This window comes from Ascaphus truei, chromosome 8 (genome assembly GCF_040206685.1).
Source record: "Ascaphus truei isolate aAscTru1 chromosome 8, aAscTru1.hap1, whole genome shotgun sequence".
NCBI lineage: Eukaryota > Metazoa > Chordata > Amphibia > Anura > Ascaphidae > Ascaphus > Ascaphus truei.
The window spans coordinates 40,608,897-40,615,901 of NC_134490.1; positions in this window are offsets into that span (position 1 = coordinate 40,608,897).

Genomic DNA, 7,005 nt, shown 5'->3' on the forward strand with positions numbered 1-7,005 from the left:
TCATAACCAGCAAACATCTCTCCATGTTTCTTTGTGTCTTCGCATTTAGGGTTAACGTTTCACACCCATATGTGAGCATAGATAGAGTACACTGGTCAAACAATGTATATCACCATTTTATTCTGGATGAGCTTGGTCTTTGGCAACATGGAGCTCATTAGTTATTTTGGTGAGGGTTGTGCGGTGAAGTAAGCATTGCGGAAGTCAGATTGTACAGGATCTAAGAGAGAATATGAGGTAAGAAAATGGAGCAGGTCAGAGAACAAAAAGCGTTCAAGGAGTTTAGAGACAAAAGGCAGGAGCGAGACACGGCAATCGTTAGAGAGACATGTAGGGTCAAGCTTACTGTTTGAATAAAGGTATAACTGTGGCATACTTGAAGGAGCTGGGAAAGGTACCACAGCAGAGGGAGGAGTTGAAGACTTGTGATGTAAGGATTAGTGAGAGCAAGAAGTTTGAGGAGATTGGGAGGGAATAGAGTTGAGAGCAAAATGGACAAGTGAGAGGAGATCGGCAGTGACTACTTCCTCCTTTCAGAGGAAGAAAGGAAGTGGAGAATGAGGATACAGAGGGAATGCTTTGACGAATGGAATTCACCTTTGTCTTGAAATAGTCAGCAAAGTCTGAGGTGAAATGAAGGAAGAAAAATAGGTAACAGATGGTGGCCTGAGGAGAGAGCCACTGACAGAAGTTGGTGTAATTTAGACTTGTGCGTGATGATTAGTGAAGAAAAGTATGCTTGTTTATCCTGGGATAGGGCAGAGTTGAAACAGGAAATACGTATGTAGTGAAGGAAGTCTGCGAGAGTATGAATTCCACCAGAGGCGTTCAGAGTAGAGTACAAGAAAGGACATGGGTGTTTACACAGTTTAGCCAAAGTTTTAGGTTAGTAGGGCGAGAGGGGCATGTAAATCATGAGGACAACAGGACAGAGTTGTAGTTCATGACCAGGTTGTCTGTCTTTAGCGGAACAGAGAAGAGTGAGGAACGCAAAGTGAAGTCAAGAGCCAGTAGATTAACGGAACGCAATTATCTGTAGAAGTAAGGGGTTGATAGAGGTGATGAGGAGTACTGTGAGAGTGTAAATCAGATGAGGTGATGGTCAGAGAGGGGGAAATGGAGAAATCAGAAGTCTTTTGTGAAAACCAGGTCCAGTTAGTGGCCTTCCTTTTTGGGTACTTGCTGCAGTCCGTTGGTAAAGACCTTTGTAGAGAGAGAGGGAAGCCAAAGGGATGGAGGGGTCATCAATATAGCAGTTGAAGTCCTCCAGGAGAAGGGGATTCAGTGTAGAGCCAGGATTTGAAGTCGGAGAGAAAGCCAGAAGGAGGGATGAGTAGAGAGAGATCGGTGAATTGGAGGACACTTAGTGAAATTTAGAAAATAATGACCTAACGTTCAGATGTTAATAATAAATTACCTCCAGACCTGACTTCTCGAGCGCGTCGCACCTTTTACCATTGTCTAGTATTTTTAGAGAAGCCACCTGGCAACAGTACTCTTGAGAGTTTACAATCTATTGGTAATAAGGAGCAATTTTAGAAACGAAAATGTAAAGTGGCTGCTTGTTGTGGGAAGGAGTATGGTCCAGCTGCACAGCTGAACCATTATTAAGGTTTGGGGGTGAAGATGTGTGGGGGTGTTAGTGTGGTGTTTGGTTAGCTGCACAGCTGGTCCCAATAAAGGGGAGGGGGAGAGAAATGCTGGAGTAGAGTTTGATGGTGTGTTGTGCAGTATGGGTGAAATCTTGTAGGTTGGAGTGAGAGGAGTTAAGGCAGGAGGGAAGGTGGAAGTCCAGGGCAGAACATAGGGGGTGTTTAGGGATGAGGGCTGACATGTTGACGAAGGGAAAGGTAGCATTGTTGGGAGCTTTCCAAGTCAGAACTAGGGTTTTATGTGATTCTAGAGTAAATGGGAAGCCAGTGCAGGGATTTGCATAGTACTGCACCAGAAGTGGAAGGGTAAGTTAGTTAGTCTGGCAGCAGTATTTTGGATGGATTGGAGTTGGACAGGCGCAGAAGGGGAATGCCAGCTAGGTTAAAAACTCTTTAGTTGCATTGGAAGCCCTAATGTGTAATCAATTCTAGATGTCTCCATCCTGAACACTGCTGTGTTGCAAGTGGTTGCGCCTCTCCGTGGCTTTAGCCATCATATAGCTTGCAGGGGAGCTGCTAAAACTGACGAGGCATCATTCCAGGTGCAAGTTGCAGTATAGCTAGGTCTGTCACATATGCATTGGATCACCTTGATCCAATAATGCCACTCTAGGGCCACATGCTGTGAGATCAGGTTAGATTTAGATAAAATCTGCTCTCCAGTCTGTTGCTGGACCCCCATTGCTGTTATCACATGATTGGTTGCACAGGATCAGTACGGGGAGGTCACATCACTATGTCATCTGCTTTATTAGCCGCAGTCACAGCGACCCGGTATGAAATAAAATCCTGCATCGGGGATATATCGGTGCCATGTTCTCCAATGTGGGGCAGCTCATGTAGCTTGCCTAAGTGGCACAGAACTTCACACGGCATAATACAAAGCTTAGAGGAAGTGCTGTGAATAAGTGCAGCCAGTCCATCTCGCCCAACAGCCAGGGCATACATTGCATCTCAGGTGCCTTTCTGGAGGGTAGCTCATTACTTCGATCAGTTTGTTAGCCCTCATAATTACCATCTGAGTCCTCAAGCATTGCACTCAATTCATACTGGTAGTTCACTTAAGTCCGTACCGTCTGCTTTACTGATGACTACAAAGAACATTGGGGTTATAGCCGGTTACAAGGTGTAATGGAAACCTGCTCTGACGTGTAGGCATCTCTTTCGGACTACAATCCTATATAAAAAAGAATACATTGCAACCTGGAGTACTGCTTTAATACCGTTAGCACACTGACATCAAGTGATGGATACGGACTTCAGCTACACAGGACAGTACATAGTACGCAGGGTTTTTTTTTTATAAAAGGAATGATAGAAAAATATATTTTTTTAATCTACATGGGGTAGTTACAGAAAGGGAGGCAGGAAATAGAAAGGCTGTCTCTCTCTCCTCACCCCCCCCCCCCCCAATAAACTGACAAGGGACCAGGCAAAGGGTGACTAAACTATAATCTTTCATCTCCAATTCTGACAACCAGTGAGATGTGTCTCTTTAGCAAAGGCCTGTAATTTCTCCCAACTAATGAACCCAATTCTTCTGACTGGAAGACAAATAAAGCTACAAGACTAACAAAAAAATCTGCTCATTACCGCTATTATTAAATCACCTTTTAGAACTATGAGTACCTTTTTTGACCTGGTATGTATTAAGGCTAATATCACCACCTTTTATGTATCTACTCTCAGATGACGCCGAATCCTGAATGTCCCAATTTAAGTTACCATAACTACGCACAATGAAAAGCGAGCCATTTGAACACTTGATAATAACATACATTATTATTAGGGCCATGCACAAACGAGGAGGTATAGTAGTCATGATTTACAGTGCACACAGACTGCATTCTGAGGCAGTTAAGCGATGTGATGTTCTATGAGATCTTAGACTCTAACCCCACTCTGAGATATAAGGTTGAAATTGACAGGATAATAGACCTGGGCTAAAAAAAAAAATGGTAGGATCTCAGAAGAGGCAAACATTTTTATATCTCATAAGCACATCTCATTTCACCTATTCTATACACATTTCCAAAAGTTCATAAAGGTTTAACTCCACCCATGGATAGATCGACCATTTTGACATGGTGCTATCTCTGCTAATCAATATCACAATGTGTTGACTTATCTTCAGATAAAAGGAAGAAATCGCAGAGCACTGACTGATTTTCTAATTCTGATTTATTAAAGCCAAAAACAAACAACGTTTCGACCTAGTGGTCTTTCTCAAGTGATATTGTGGCATAATGATAATGTCCTGTCCACTCCCTTATATATCCCCACCAATACCCTTCGTGAATAGTCCTAAATGATTGGCAGGTGTGTTACTGCATAAGCAACTCCCTCTCTTTATAATATCCATGATGTCCTGACGTCATCAGTGCTTAATGAAGGGGCGTCACTGGATGTGTCTCTGCTTTTTTTAATTTTTTTTGTGTGGGTATTGGTGGGGATACCTTTTTATATGTTCCTGGGTATGCTGCAAGCTGTCATCTTCTCGCATGGAGCACCGGTAACTGTATCAACCCCTTTTTTATAGAGGTGTGCAGCATGCACCTTTTGGTTTTCATTGTGACTTCTATCTTCAGCCCATGGTTACCAATATGAGCAGTTACATTAAAGACACCACTGACTTCATGAACTACATCAAACCAGTTGACAACATTGATAGACCCCATCCTAGTAACTCTGGACATCACAAGCTTGTAAACTAACATACATGTGCACGTCTGTTCTGACAATTCGTATATTGGTCTGCCCTGCAAATATTTGCCTTTACTGCTTGATTTGATTCTTGATTCTCAAATTTTAAGTAGTTATTGTTATCTCCAACTAGGGGTAATAGTGATGGAATTTAATATGGCCCCATCCTTTGCTAACTTGTTTATGGACCTTTAGCACACAGATGTGGGTGTTCATAATGATGAATTTTCTAAACTCATAACATTTTACAGTTTATCGATGACATTATCTTGTTACAGCAGGGCATAGAATCTACTGTAGTGTTTATTGATCAGCTCAATGGCATTTATTCTACTATTCGATTTTCATGATCATTCAGCAGTTGCTATTGGCCTCTAACCATCATCCTACCCCTTTAAAAAGATAATGAAAATTAAACCGAATATCAGCTCTAGGAATGTAGTAAGAATAATAATTCACAATAAAAAATATAAAAAGCTGGAGCTTGTTCCGGGTTGTGGAAGTAATGTATCCAGTGCTAGGAGATGGAGAGGCATAAGGTGGGGGTAATGATAGCGCAAATGTAGCTGGGTGCTTACACAGAGCGGGTGACCCCACTAATATGTGTACCCCTATAGATTCTATGATAGTCCTCTTACCCCGTCTCTCCTGGCCGGTTGTGGTGTGGAGTCACGCACTCACTAGGGAACACCTCCTCGCCTCTCCTTCCGCGCTGCGAGTCTGAATGAGTCAGAACTCACCTTCCTATACCCCTGGTGGCGTCCGTTGATCAGAGTAGATTCAGCAGAAAAGAAAGATCGATGTGACTGCAGCTCCGAGTGAAAAAATGTTGAAAACTCACCAGCTGATTTAGAAGTTCAAAATCCATTTATTCAGCTACTTAAAACGGACAAAGATAGGACATAACTCCTCCCACGCCCACTGCGGCGCTTTTTCAAGGAGTTTGAAAAGATGATTACCTTACTCTCAATTACTAAGAGTAGTCAGAATGAGCAGTAATCCGATGGAAGTACCAGCTGTAATGCCTTCTATGGGTGATAGATTTCTGGAGAGGGGCTATGATGAAAAATAAGTCACATTGGGCATTTAAGAAAAGTATGATTAAGCATTGGCACTTTTTGACATGTGACACTTGCATAGGTCATCACTTTGTTAACCCACCACTCTTGTGCTACAAGTGTGGTAGAAACCAGAGATATGTACTCATACATACTGGTCCGCAAGCTAAATATTTAAAATGGGCACAGTGGTCACATGCCTGAATAGTATACAAATGCCATGGGTGTATTGATTGCCAATATTTGATCACTGGTAAAACCTATACACAACCTCACAATGGTACCACGATACCAATCGAAGACTTTATGAATCGTGAGACACGTTATGTGGTATACTTTATGAAATTCCCTTGTGGATTTTATTACATAGGCAAAGTATGTATGTACAAGGATCGTATAAATCTGCATTATGTGTGTGTATATACTGGTTTGAAACCCCCTACCGATTTTACATTCTGGGTTCAATCTGTAATATCATCCTCCTCCAATAATACTTCCATATCCCTAAGAGCAGCAACCTCAGAAAGGATATCAAAATCCAAACCAAGGGATTGGCTCGCCTGGGAATCGGAAACTCCCATTTTATCAAAATGTCTCTTCAGGGTAAGCTTTCTTATGTACTTTTGTAAATCAAGATATAATTCAAAATCCCTAGGTGAAGAGAGAAGAAAAAACACACACACACGTCAGCTATAGCAGGGGTTGCTGGGATTTGTAGTTACTGGAGCCTTCCCTTCTGATTGCCTGTGGATGATTGGCATCCACACTCAAACTACAACTCCCAGCAGGCAGCCAACAAACAACAATGACGCCACTTCCATTTATATTTTCGTTAACATTTTCAGTTTTTTTTCCCTATGAGATTTTTGTGGAGGGCACTGCCACGAAAGAAGTTTCACTTAAAAAATACGGCCCAGATAGCCATAGACGCGGAAAAGGCGTTTGACAATATATACTGGAAATACGTTTTCTACACGTTAGATCGATTTGGGTTTTATTGGAACTTTAACAATATGTTGCAAACTCTATATAACAAACTAGTAGCAAAAACGATAGACAGCCTGCTACTATCTAGATCTTTCCCACTACACGGGATCAAGGCAGGACTGTCCACTTTCCCCCCTATTGTTCAATTTGGCAATAGAACCACCCGCACAAACTCTAAGAGACATGAAAGAGTTCGAGGTGGTGACAATAAATCTAAAACCAGCTATGTTTGCCAATGATGTGCTATTATTTACCTCAAATCCCGAAAAGTCAATAGAAAAAATAGAAATAATCCTGAATAAAATAAGTGTTAGGGTCTTTTGCGTGCTTCAAAATTAATGTACCAAAAACTTAATTGATGTATATTCTAAAGCCAGAGAGAACTACTACCAGCCAAAAAATACCACTCAAAATTACCAAGTCCCTGATCAGATACTTGGGAATAAACCTTGGAGGCGGATCTATCTAGATTATATGACAATAATATTAAACCTATAATCAAAAACAATCATAGAGGAATTAAGATCATGGATGTCAATTCTGCTGTCCTCCTTTGGAAGAGGATGAGTGATTAAAATGATTGTTTGCTAGACTGCTCTACCCGT